Source organism: Manis javanica, chromosome 7 (assembly GCF_040802235.1).
Source record: "Manis javanica isolate MJ-LG chromosome 7, MJ_LKY, whole genome shotgun sequence".
Classification (NCBI taxonomy): Eukaryota; Metazoa; Chordata; class Mammalia; order Pholidota; family Manidae; genus Manis; species Manis javanica.
The window spans coordinates 105,503,032-105,517,226 of NC_133162.1; the positions used below are offsets into that span (position 1 = coordinate 105,503,032).

General features: G+C 42.9%; 1 long non-coding RNA gene across 1 annotated transcript; it reads right to left on the reverse strand.

Annotated features, from left to right (window-relative positions):
- Positions 1 to 7,058: 7,058 nt before the first annotated feature.
- Positions 7,059 to 14,131, reverse strand: LOC140850474 (uncharacterized). The gene is made up of 3 exons (XR_012133369.1): positions 12,871 to 14,131; positions 8,026 to 8,137; positions 7,059 to 7,215 (listed from the first exon to the last, which is right to left on the reverse strand). It is a non-coding gene; the product is annotated as an uncharacterized lncRNA (long non-coding RNA).
- Positions 14,132 to 14,195: the final 64 nt, after the last annotated feature.

Consider the following 14,195-nt stretch of genomic DNA (forward strand, 5'->3'; position numbering starts at 1 on the left):
GGATGCAAAAGCAAAGAGCCTTTATTCGAGCTAGTGCGAGCTCAATCTCACACCTGTGCCAACGCAGTGGCCAGGTGCCAGAGAAAGAGAGCGAGTTTCAAAAACACAAAGGTTTTATGGGGTTCTAGGGGTAGTTGGTGGGATGATAGGTCATGGCTTTGGTCAATTGGCAGGGTCTAGGGGTGGTGGGTGTACTTCTTGCTGACCGGAGGAAAGAGAGAGACCATGCTCCATTTGGCTGAGGTAAGATCTGGGTCCCGATTGGCTAAAATAAAATCCAGGTCCCAATTGGCTGAAGTAAGATCCGTGTCCCAGTTGGCTGAAATAGGATCCAGGTCCCAATTGGCTGAAATAAGACCCGGGTTCCAATTGGCTGAGGTAGAATCCAGGAGCTTTCCCTTTCACTTATGTAGCTTTTGATTCTGTATTAACAGATTGAACTGGGATCTTTCTCTTCTAGTGCAAAAGATCAGGATGGACTAGGAAACTGTCGATTCCAGGTCTAGATACTTGAGCAAAGAAGTGTGCCACACCAAAGATTATTCAACTTAAAGGAAAACTGCTAAAATACTCAGTTTTCAGCTCCAACAGATGGAGGCTCCTAAACAAAACTAAAACCCTGTGGTCTCTGCCACTACTGCAAAAATCCAGAACACTGGGGAAAAGACTTAACATACTTAAACACTCCAGACACCTTCAGCCCTCTAACCAGTCTTTCCAATGTCCGCCTAATCCCCAGTGTCAGAGCTCTGTGGAACTACAGGGATTCTTTCCAGTCCTCTTAACTGGCTTGGAGAAGCAACTCCCCAGATTTTGGATGAATTTCTATGTATCCTCATTTACACTGGAGCTACATTCTGAGTGCTCAACCCGAGTGAAGCAGCCCCTCATTCGAATAGTGAGGATCTCTAATATAACTCAACAGGTTCCTATTTCTAAACCTATTCCTTTTTGTTTAGGTTGTCTAACAGATACTCCCCCTTTTCTCCTTAGTTCTTCTGCCCTGATTCAATTATTATACTGAGGTTTCTTAGAAAAATATCATGCTGGAATTTCTTTATCCCAAAAGGGGGTAATGATTCTAGAATTTGATAGTAGCAACCAAAAAAAGCCAACCAGGTGAATTAAGTGATATTTCAACATCTTTTATTTGTTACATCCCTGATGGCACTGGAGCTAATTCTAAGAACTCTGTGAGGAAAATGGAAGTTCCTATGGGCCAGGATCCTCACCTGAACCTGAACTACTTGATGATGTAAATGTCCTGCTGATAGGCTACTGCTTCCACACCCATGGGCAATAAGATATTATTGACTGAGTCACTATATACAAGCTCTGCCCAGTGCTCTGTGCAAAGACAGAGACAGGGGATTATAGACCTGCACTGTTGGATGCAGACATAATTCTAGTGCTCAATCTATCACCGAGAGAACAAGCCAGGTAATAAACCCTGTACTCCAAGAACATTCCATTGTCCATTCCTCAGTCTCACTGAATTCATAGTGCCTGGGACTGAAACCCATTGGCAAGACAGACACTAACTATTTGGATTAGCTGCAACGCTCCTTATGGGCAAAACCTTCAACTGATAATGGCAGAATACACAGCACACCTATTAAGATGCAAATAGATCCCCAAAACCTCTCCGCAGGATTAATACCCTATAAATAAATAAGCTCTTCAAGGCATCAACCCCATAATAGACTATATGGCTCAGGTCCTCATTATCTGCTGCACTAGTTCCTGTAATACTCATATTTTACCTGTGAGAAAACCCGATAGCCAAAGATGGAAGTTTTTCCAGGACCTCTGAGCAATAAAAAACATTATCCCTCAGCACCCTGTTATTCTTAACCCCTATAAGCTACTGATATCCATTCCTATGGAAAGCAAATTGTTCACTAGTAATCTATGCAGTGTCTTATTTAGTATTCTAGTTAATAAGGCTAGCTGGTTATTCTGCCTTCACTTAGGAAGAACAGCAGTACACCTGGAATAATGCCCATGTCGCACAGGAAAACTTTGCTACTTTTCACAAAGCTTTACGGCTGATTTGGATGATAGAAAGTTTTCCGCAGGCTTGACTTTGTTACAATACATAGACATCTCTGCTACCCTTCTCAGGCCTCTTAAGAGGAAGATAGCATCCACCTGTTAAAACTTTTAGCCTTAAAGGGACATAAATCTCCAAAGAAAAATTGCAGTTTGCTTAAACCTAGATTCTATATTTAGGGCACCTGATCTTGGAACAGGAGCTACATTTAGATCCAGATAGACTTCATGACATCCTGAACGTCCCCAAACCTAAAACTAAGCACCAGTTACAAGATTTTCTTGGGCTATCTTGCTACTGTCAAAATTGAGTTCCTATCTTGCCAATGGGTTTTAGCCCTGGGCAAGTACACTATGGCTTCAGAGAGACCAAGGAATGACAGTGGAACTTTCTTGGGGTGAAAGGGTCTATTACCTGGCTTGTTCTGTCTGTGAAAGGTCAAGTACTAGAATTATATCTGCCTCCAACAGTCTGCAGATCTATAATCCTCCTTTGTCTCTGCCTCTGCACAGAGCACTAGGCAGAGCTCTTTACATAGTGACTTAGTCAATAATAGCTTATTGACTATGGTTGTGGAAGCAGTAGCCTATCAACAGGCCAGTTACATCATCAAGTAGTTTAGGTTCAGGTGAGGATCCTGGTCACAGGAACCTTCACTTTATCCACAATTCCAAACTTCTCTTTTATGGCCCAGCCCCTATAAGTTTTACTGAAGAGCAGCAAACCTCACCCTATTGTTTGGAAATATCAGGATGACATAGCCTTTGACACCTTAAAGAAAAGCTTAATAAAGCCCCCTGTCCTTGGACATCCTAGTTATCAGCTTCCCTTTTTCCTCTCTGTGAGAAGGAAGGGAATGCTCTTGAAGTACTCACCCCAAAAACATGGAGACTATCATCAACCTATAGAGTATTATACAACTAGACCTTATGGGACAGGGATATCCCTCTTGCCTCAGCACCATTCCTGCCACTGCACTTTTGACTAAGGCCACTGGGGAAACTAAGGTATGAACCCAAGTAAGGAGCTCAGCCTGTTGAGCTAAAGTAGCCAAAGGACAGGTGCTGCCTCAGTGACTTCAGGAGTTGCACTAGCATACTCAGCTTGATGTTACCACCTGATGATGTAACTGCCCTGTTGCTAGGCTACCGCTTCCACACCTTTAGGCAATAAGCCATTATTGTGTTATATAGAGAGCTCGGCCCAGTGCTCTGGGTGGAGGCAGAGATGCTAGTGCTTGACCTTCCACCTTTCATCCCAAGGAACGTTTTGCTGTCAATTTCTTTGGTCACAGTGAATCCATAGTGAACTTGCCTGGGGCTGAAACCCATTTGCAAGACACCCATATGAGTAGGTAGTCTTTCAGTATGCAATAATACAAAGTCTAAGTCTTGGTTGAATGATGCTGTAGGGAAAATGTAAGTTCCATGGCCATGAACCTCAAGGCCTTCATCTGCTTGCCCACTACACATGGGCAATGGTCACAGGCACTTGCTTGCACATGTGTTGGCAATGGGCTATCATGGATTATATATAAAGGGCTCCACTGAGTGCTCTGGGGCTGTGAGGCAGCGGAGCAGCCTTGAGGTAGAGAGTGGCTTACTGCGTGCAGACTGAGCTGGAGGCAGACAGCATCCTAGCGCTTGACCTTCCATCAAGAGAATAAAGTTTGGTGTGAGATATTGTGGATAAGATGAGAGTTCCTGTGGCCATGATTCTCACCTGGCCCTGGTTGACTAGCACACCTGTGGGCAATAAATACATGGCTGTTGACTCTATAAAAAGAGCTCCGCCTAGTGCTCTGGGCACCACCTGGTGGCAGGGCTGCAAGGCTGCAGGAGAGCAGAACAGAGGCTGGAGTGGTGGCAGTGCTGAGGACAGAGGCCCAGAGGCAGAGACTGGCTTGCTGCATACAGACTTGCTCTGAGTGAAAGGGATTCTAGTGACTGACCTGCCACCTGGAAATAAAGTTGGGTATAACCCTTTCACCCCAAAGAATGTTTTGCTGTCAATTTCTTTGGTCACACTGAATCCATAGCAAACTTGCCCCGGGGCTGAAACCCATTGGCAAGACAGACATTTTACCCCAAAAATGTTTCATTGTCATTTTTTGGTCTCACTGCATCCAGAGTGAACTTGTCCAGGGGTGAAACCCTCAGGCAAAACATTTGGTGAAGTTGGAAGGATTTGCTGTAGACTGAAAAATGGCACAAGTTGCCCTCATGGGAGGCGTGCTTCAGCAGGCTGTGCTTATGGCTGGGGAAATACTGCAGGAATCCTTTATGGGTGAGGAAGAATTTAGGTGTCCCCCAGTGGGCATGAATGGAGGTGGCTTTCTTCCTAAAGGGGTGGGCCCCTCCCTAAAGGAGTGGGCCCCTCCCCAGGACTTAGGGACCACCCTGCTTGGACCCTCACAGGAAGATGACTGGGTGATACAGTTGACTGAGGAGAGGGTCAAGGCACCTGCCTTGGGGGACTGGATGGGGACAAGAAGCCACATGTTGAAATGTCAATTAATTGGTCCTCAGTGAATGTACAATGTGACCTGGCTCTGGAAGACACAGGAGCTGAATGCTTACTGATTTATTGCAACCTTGAGTGGTTTCCTGGGCCCCCTGCTATTGTAGATGGATACAAGGGTAAGGCTATGAAACAAGCCCGGATCCTGTTGGGAATAGGGTATCTACCCCCAAAGGAGTATACTGTGTACATTTCTCCCATCCCTGAATATATTTGGGGGATAGATATCCTGCAGGACCTATGGTTACAGACCACTGCAGTGAGTTCACACCGTGGATACATGTGGTGAAGGCAGTTCTGAGTGGACATGCTAGGCACCAGTACCCATAGCTTTGCCTGTGCCTTGGAAGGTGATAAATACCAAGCAATAAAAATTGCTTGGAAGGCATAAAGAAATTTGAGAAACCTTCCAGGAACTGGAGAAGATGGATATTATAAAGCCCACCCATAGCCCTTTTAATTCCCCAGTGTGGCCAATGAAAAAGCCAGGTGGATCCTGGTATATGACTGTGGATTATAGAGATCTGAATAAAGTCATACCCCCTATGCATGCTGCTGTCCCCTCTATTGCAGGCCTGATGGATAACCTCAGCCATGAACTAGAAACATACCACTATGTGGTAGATCTTGCTAATGCCTTCTTTTCCATTGACATTGAGCAGGAAAGTTAGGAACAGTTTGCCTTCTACCTGTGTCAGATGGGTATTGTTATGTCATGGCTGGTGTGGTCACAGCTACTGGACTTTTGGTTGCTTTTCCCGTGTGTTGCCCAGACCAATAGATCACCAGAAGAGACCTGGATCATCTCTTTGCAGCCAATGGCTGACCGCAGGTAATTGAGAGTGATCAAGGCACCCACTTTGCTGGACACGCACTTTAAGAATGGATGCAACAATTAGAGATAAAGTGGAAGTTTCATGTACCATATAATTCTACTGGGGCAGGCATAATAGAGAGATATAATGGTTCGTTAAAATCTGGTCTGAAGTCAGACACTAATAATCTATGGGAATGGTTAGTCCACTTATGGACAGTGCTACAGCATTTGAAATGAAAAGTCCTAAAAAAGTGGCATTGAGCCCCATAGACGTGCTAATACATATTGCTGCCTCTCCTATACAACCTCCAGTACAAGGAGGAATCTTTGAGGCTAGGGTTTGGCGGCCAGAATAATATCTCATTATCAGTACTGACTGCAATAAACCCTGTAAACTTCATTCAGTGGATGTGGTCTAGGACATTTTGACACATGGACCAGCAATGGTTGACCCTACTCACACCTTGGTGACAATGCCTGGAGGCTGGCCTCCTATGTATTCCTGAAGTAATGGCAGATTGGCCTCCAAAGATCATGGTAGTGTGCCCAAAATGACTGGAAGGTAAGAGCATCTTACCAGGGAGTTCTGCTTTATATTTATGGCCAGTGCATGCACCTCCAGTAGCACTATACATAGACCCCTCAGTAATCCCCATAGGGAGAGGGGTAAAGGTATGGAAGGGACCCCCTTCCTGCTATGGTCCTATCACAGGAGCACTTTTTTGCATGCATCCTACCTGATGGACAAGATTTGCCTGTGTTGGTATCACTAAAACATGTGTCTTATTGCCCTTTGGGTTAATCTTCTCTAATGTCTGTGTAGATTGGATACACACCTTAGCAAAAACTGCTGCTTGCTGGGTGTGTATGGAAAGTGGGGTCATGAACTCATCTGAGTAGAACTGGTGTGAATATAGCTGGAATGACCAATTGGTGGTAATTGATTTCTTCAGGCCTGAGGATTACAATAATTTCTGTTGTTATCTGTATCATGATTTTTGTTGTTATTTGTATATTGTTATAGTTTCTGTTGTGGAGTTTGGTTACTATGTTCCAGCTTTCTCCCACAGAGACCTGTGTGGAGGATTGAGGGCACATAGATTGTGAGGCAAGAATCCTGGAGGGATAGAGTGTAGGGAAAATGGAAGTTCCGTGGCCAGGATGCTGAAGGCCCTGGTCTGCTTGTCCACTACTCATGTTCATTGCTCACAGACGCTGGCTTGTACGCGTGTTGGCAATGGACTATCACTGACTCTATATAAAGAACTCTGCCTGGTGCTCTGGGGCTGTGAGGCGGTGTAGCAGCCCAGAGGTAGAGACTGGCTTGCAGCATTCAGACTTCCCTGAAGGTGGACAGGATTCTAGCCCTTAACCTGCCATCATGAGAATAAACCTTTTACCCCAGAAATGTTCTGTTGTCACCAAATCCAGAGTGAACTTGCCCAGGGCTGAAACCCTCAACAAGACAGATGTTAATGCCTCTCTACCAGCCTATAGGTCCATAGATACTACTACTTGTGAGATGGCCTTTGCTGATCAGAGTGGGGGCTAGAAAAAAGCTGTTTTCAGCATTACCAGAAAGCTTGATACAAATGTAGAATCTCAGGTCCAACCCCAGACCTACTTGAATTAGAATCTGCATTTTTAACAAGATCTCCAGGTGATCTGTGGACATTGAAATTTGCTTTTTGGCTGCATGTAGATGATCTAATGGAGATCTCTGTTAAGAAAAGGAAGAACCACCAGATGGGAAGATTCATGAGTTGACTGTTTGGAGAAATGCCTCTTGAACCAATTCTCCTTTATACTTCTGATGAGCATTAGTCTGTGAAGTGGAGAAATAAACCTTTCTGTGGTTAAGCCATTGAAGTTTCAGGTTTATTTTTTTAATATGTAATTCATCTTCTGCCTGGAACATTTATTCTTCCCATTCTGCCCTCCAACATCTGGTGAATTTGTACCCACCCCTCAGATCTCACCTTAAATATTACTTCCTTCAGGTAGCCTACTCTTCCTCTTGAGCTCCCTAGTTTAGTCCTCCAGACTAAGTCATCTCTGCCAGTCATAACTCAAATAATATCCTGTACTTTCTCTTCAAAATGTTAATCACAATGGTAATTATATGAATAGTTGGCCAATTAGTTGCTTAATGTTTTTCTATCCATCAGTAGGTAATTCTCAGGAGAGGAAAAATGTCTATTGCTTTTGTTTACTAATATGTCCTCACCTCCTACTAGTACCTTTCTCAGTAAATATTTATCCAGTAATTAAATGAAGAAATGATCTGATTGAGTCAAATGCTTTGAATCCAAAGGCACATACATATTTTTCTTTAGCATGGTTTTGGCAGGCAGGCAGAAATAATACTTAACATGTGTAAATAAGCAGTCAATTACTATGAGCCAAGCACTGGCTAAGCACTTATAAGGGTCCTATTTAATCATAACAATAGTCCTGAAAGGTAAGTTTTTTTACTATCCTAGTTTACAAGTGAGGCAGTTGAAGTGTCAGAGAGGTCACACTGTATATACTGACCAGGATAGGCTGGCTCCAGAGATCATGGGCCTAACTGCATAAGTTACTGCCTTCAGCCTTGCCAATGTAGTGACTGCCATTTCTGATTTGTCTTACTCACCTGAATCTGTATGAGAAGCCAGAGAGTACAATCCTGGAAAATCCAACTGTTGAGAGTGAAGGTTGAAACATATTCAAATGTTCCTTCTCTCTTCTCTCAATTTTATATGCATCTGTAAGACATATGCAGTAACTAAATTATTCTCTTATTGACCGATAGGCAAGTGATTATGCTTTTTATAATCAATTAATTTTTTTGTATACCTTTCACTCTTTCATGTAAGAAAATACAAGAACAGAGGATATTTTTTCTTTACATGTTTTTCATACAAATGGCTTTGTAATACATAAGTCATATAGCCTCCTCTGGTGGTAAACAGGTAGGAAGCTTCTATTGAACAGCAAAAAGAAATGTCTTTTTTTTAAAAAGGCAGGTGTGGCAGTTTTTATTTCAAGGGAGTTTACATTACCAATCCACCTTCAGTAAGAAGTGAACTTTTTTTTTCAAGCAATGGTAAGAGCTGGCACTGAATCATTCACCTCATGAATATTGGGACACATTTGAGTGACCAGAGTTAAGAATTCAGTCTGTGATGTGTTTACCTGTGCCAATTGAAATAGAACATTTGTGGTGGGGAACCTTTGGCCACCTGATGCTAAAAACTCATTCAGTCCACAAAAGACATAAGGCGTCGTGGGGGATAGAAAGATCAAGTAGAGTTGTAGGTTTTCATCTTTTGAAGGAAAGAAGGCAGAAATCCAGAAATTTAAATGGCTACATAAGATAAAATGTTCACAGGATAAAATGAGCATGAGGAACTGAGCTCCTCCTCCAGATGTTCCACTTTACCTGATTGTCTTTCAGCGTCTTGGATGGAAGCTGGTACTCAGCCAGTTGGTGCAACACCAGCCAGGGTTGTTTGTACACTTACGCCTGTCTGATGCCTTGAATGTGTTTAGCAAATATTTGATACTGCCAGAGAGTAAGCAAAGGAGTGACGCTCAGAGGTGGGAGAGGCTGTGGCAAACTAGAGTGCACAAATGTTCTCTAAAACCTCATGCAGGCCTCGTAAGAAGAGCAGGAGACCAGATACAGTCCATGGGCTCCAGCATGAGTGCAGGGCCAAAACATTCCAAGATTCCACTCTGCTGAGACATGAAGAGTTTGGGGTCCTGTTTTGGTAAACAGCTGCAGGACTGGTGTGGGCAAACCCAAAGCAGCATGTCTATCATCAATCAATTGCAAATAGTATTATCCCAGCACCTAGTCTGCTAGTGTGCCTCATAAAAGGCACTCAACTATTTGTTGACTGGGAAAAGGAGATAATTTTATGTAAGAGGCATGGTGAGAAGAAAAACAGAGATGGTGAGGAATGACCTGGACAGGAACCACAGTCACCTGGTTGCCTGGAGAGCTCATGTGGGGAAGTATAAGAAATAAATGTTGGATAAGTAGTTTGGAAACAACCTGTAGAGGATTTTGAAAGTTGGGCCACAGGGTTTGTACTTTATTTTTGGAGGCACTACAGAGCCAGTAAAGAATTTTAAGCATGCCAAAAATAATTTGAGGGAAGGATGGATATGTGTTGGGATCTGGGGGTTGCCTTTGAGGTTTTGGGGCAACACAAAGAGCAAAGAAAGCAGCAGGAGTCATCATGGAGGGTGCTCAAAGAGGCCACTTTATTCTGCACAAAGCTGTACTTCTTATACTGCTACAGTACTAAATCATGGTTACAGAAGTATTTGAAGATATGCATGCATGTGGCCTTCATGGCCAGGTGCCTGGCCTTCAGAGCCCTTACCTAGATCCTTTCTCATGGGTACAACATGCTGTGTTTTCAGGTTTCTCAAGGCTAGACATATCTGGGGTGAAGCAGCTGTCCTCATAGAACAGTAGGGGAAGGTTGGGGGGGGTCTTCCCTACAATATGACATCATTGTGTGGAGGGGACCAGAGAGAAGACAGAGAGTAGTTAGGAAAATTGTAGGAATCTTTCAGGCAATTAGAGTTCTCTCTCACTCAGGTACATGGAAACAGAGGAAGATCTGCTTGCAGGATGTGTGTTAAGGAGTGAACAACATTGGTAATAACATTGGTAAAATGCAGATGTAACTGAGACCTAGGAAAATCCCAGGGGGAAGCCTGGAGATCAGAGGCCCTTCAGAGGCCAAAATGAGGCAAGAGACCTAGGCCTTTGTGCCCTCAGCTGAGTGCAACTCCAGAGAAGGACAGGGCTTGGAGCCTTCAGCAACCGACACTCCCAGCAGCTGGGCAGTGAGGGTCTTGGCTCTGAAGCAGGGCTCTAGGATGCACTAGAATCCACTTCTTTGAAATTAAAAAGGTTTAAGAAAGCAAAAGAATGGAAATATTGCTATGGCTGGTTGCATACAGAGTCAAGGGAGGAGACTGGTTTCAGTCTGTAAGACAGAAGGAAGATGGGCACAATGATTTCAGGAAAGGATACGTTCTAATTGAATTTGACAATACTGAACTTCAAAACTCAAGAATATCAAAGAAATCAGGGATTACTATAATTCTTGACTGCAATTTTTCCCAGAAAACTTAACATTTAAAAAATCCTGTATTGCTGACCATAGTCTTGGCCCACCCCTCCCTTCAAGGCCATTGCCTCGCATCCTTTCAGCATTTTCTCTCCCTTCAGGTCAAATTCCATGTTCCATCACATTGCTCACTCTTGCAAATCTCCTAAATTCCCTTTGCTCCTTTGTTCTTCCTTACACTTTCTAGCATCTACAGCCCTGGGTAAACCTAGTTCTCCCACTTTTTCAGTGCCTATATCCAGGGATTGAGTGACCATTGGAGAAGATAACACAATTGGGCAAGTTAAAGGCCACCAATTTCAGCTGGTCCTCAGACTGCCTGGTGTGCTATGCTTCCCTAGTCCCCTACCCTGAAGCACTCATCAGTATTATTTCAAACTTTGTCCCCTAACTTCAAGGTACCAGTTCCCTTACCTCTCTTATCACTCTCAGCAAGTGACTTCTCCTTCACAGGGAAATGTTTAGCCTTTTGATGAAAACTTCCTCAATGTACTGTCCTGATACTTATAAACTTAATTACATCCAAAGTTATTTTTCCTCTTTTTCCTGTTAAAATGGAAAGGGTGTCTCTTCTGTCTGCCCGTGTTCTGGATCTCATCCTAGCTTGTGTAGAATAGTGATGATTTTAAGAAGCAATATCCAACTTAAAATAGCCTAACCAATGAGAACAGTTATTGTCTCATGTCATCACAGACAGCAGTTGCTTTCCATATTTCATTCTATCATTCTCAGAATGTTGGCAGTGTTCCTCATGGCCACAAGATAGCTGCAGCTGGAGCAGGCACCATATACACTGAACCACATCCAGCAAAGGATTGTGCTTTATTCCATGAGTCTCTTTTTATTAAGAAAACTTCTCTTAGAAGTACCTAAACCCCTTTCCCACAGTAGTACCTGCAAGGAGAGGTTATTTTTTCAGTGAGACATAATGGGAGGTGTAGTAGGAGAATGACTGTTGGATGGATTATTTATAGAAGTTGCTGTATATCTCATATTCCTTCCTTTCTTCATAGGGGAGATAACAGTCTTCTCTCCAAGGCTAACTCCTTTCCATCAGTACTTAATTGTGTACAAGTCTCTCCAATCTTTAAAAAGACTGTCTTTCCCAATCCAAATCCCTGTCCAGCTAATGTCCTTTCCTCTTCCTTCCCTTCACACTTACTGACATCCCCTCCTTATCTCCCTCACTCTTCAACCCATTGCCTTCTGGTTTCCACAAAGAAGAACCCACCAAAAACCCTCTTGCTAAGTTGATAATCACTTGTAGGTTGCTAGAAACGGTGGACATTTAAAAATCTTATTTAAATTGACATTCAGCATAGCTGCTTCTCCCTGCTTCCCAAAACTTTCCCGACCCTGGCTTCTTCAGTATCATGTGCTCCCATTTTCCTCTACACACATTCCCGCTACCTTCCCCAAGTCTCATTTACTGGTGGTCTATACTTCTCTTTACAACTCTGTAGATGTACAAGAGTATACTCAGTCATATACTCTTGTCCTACCTCCCTCTGCATATTCTGTAGAGAAAGTGTCCTCTAGAACCTCAATTATTCCCTGTATGTAGAGAAATCTCAAATTTGTCTCCAGGTATGAACTGTTTTCTGAGCTCCAAACTTAGTACCTATCTGCTTACTTAACATTTCTCCTGAATTCCAAACAGAGGTCTAATACTGAACTCACATCTTCCTGCACTCCTTCCCACCAACTGCTCTTCTTTCAAAGGTCCTTAGGTCAGTACTGTCTTCTCTACAATTTCTCAAGACAGAAACCCAAGATCTCTCCTTAACTCCTCTTGCCACGAATTCCATACCTAATCAATCAACAAAACCTGCTGGGTCTGCTTCCATAATATCAAAAGTTTCCATCTCCTTTATACCTGACAGTCTCTTCACATTTACCCATTCTACTTCAAGTCCAGTCAATTTAAATTGCAGCCTAGCTGTATAATAAAAACACAAATCTTATAATTCCTCTTTGAAATTCTTCAGTGTCATTCTACAATTCCGAAAAATGTCTGCAGTTCTTAACACGTCTTCCAAGGTCCTGTAGGATCTAATCCTTGCCTATCTTTCCAACCTTATTTGTACCACATTCCCCTTTCTAAGTTCTAGCCATACTAGACATTTTTCAGTTCTTCAAATGTACTGATTTCATTTGCTCCTAAGCCTTCCCATTGCTATTTCCTCTGCCTTGAAGCATCTTCTCCTTCACCTGACTAGATTTCTCTTGACACGTGACTCCCTCAGGAAGGCCTTGTTTAACCCCGCTATCCATGTTTGGTCACATCAACACACATTTCTGAAACATTCAGAATTTCTCCTTTTGTGGCATTCATTATCACTCACCATCACTTGCTTAATGTCTGCCTTCCTCTTGAGACTGTGCAGTCACAAAGGCTTGTCTGCCTCATCTCCTTATCCATGCCAAGTACCATTCCTAGCTCATAGTAAATGAGCAACAAACGTTTGATGAATGAATGAAAGGCTATGAATGATTCTTATAACAGTTAATTCTAACATTAGGAATAATTAAGTACATTGCTCTATGGAAAGGATTAATAGGTTGATTGAATGCAGCATAATGTTTCAGTTTATAATAATGCTGTATGAGAGTTCTGATTGGAAAAAATAAAAATTGAAGTACAATCTGTTGGCTATTTTTAGGCTAATATTTGCAGGAAAGGGATATTTTCAGATGAAACACCTTTTTTATCCTGCAAAGACTGTCAGGTGGTTGTACTACCAGAGAAATTTAATTGATAGAGAATGTATATTTGTGTCTGCAACTTTAAACCATACAAGCCTTTAGCTAATTGTTATGAGACCACGTTAATTTCATTAAAGTATTAAATATGGATTTTTCATTTTAATGGCAACCAACCATGGTGTGCCATATCTTGATTACAGAACATTCTCACACAAAATTGTAAAGCAAAATCATTATCTGCTGTTTTACCATGGAAAGTGTCTGGAAAATAAATCATCATCTATTCTCTGCTTTTGAGTTACTTTAGAAAGCATCTGTGGCAATAGCATAGCTATTGTTTTCAGGTTTTGGAATGAGCTCTAGCCAATGACTAGGAAATTGCTAAAGGTTTGTGTTCTATTAATATTTCCCATCAGGAACCTGGGTTGTCTGGTATTACAGAGGGTGACTGCTGTGGATTTTATCCTGTCTTTTCTTCGAGGTTCAGCTAAGTTAAATAGAAATCAAAGCCTTGCAGTAAATCCCTACAAGTCCATTTAGTTTCATAACCGAGAGACGCCCAACCCTGTAACACAATGGCCACTGGTCATAATAATTACATAGTCGTCCGTTAGATAGGGTTCCAGTCTGGCGGGGAGGATTTGCTCTGCACTTAAGGTCTCCCCGAGGCCAAGGATATCTCCTGGTTAGTGAGCCTCGGCTCCTCTCCAACTCCTTACATATTGTGAAGTGGCTCTCACGGCTGCCTCCTTTAAATGCCCCGGAGACCACAGTTATTTTTTCAACAATGTTAAGGAGAACAAGAACAAGAAGACTACAATTCCCGTCATGCCACAAGAAGGAGCCACCAACGCGCTGTAGCAGTTAGTCGTCCTTCACTCGGTTTCCTTGTACTTCCGGGACTGCAGGGACTGAGGCCGAGCGGGCGCGCGCACGCACCAACTTGCTAACGCGACAAGGCACG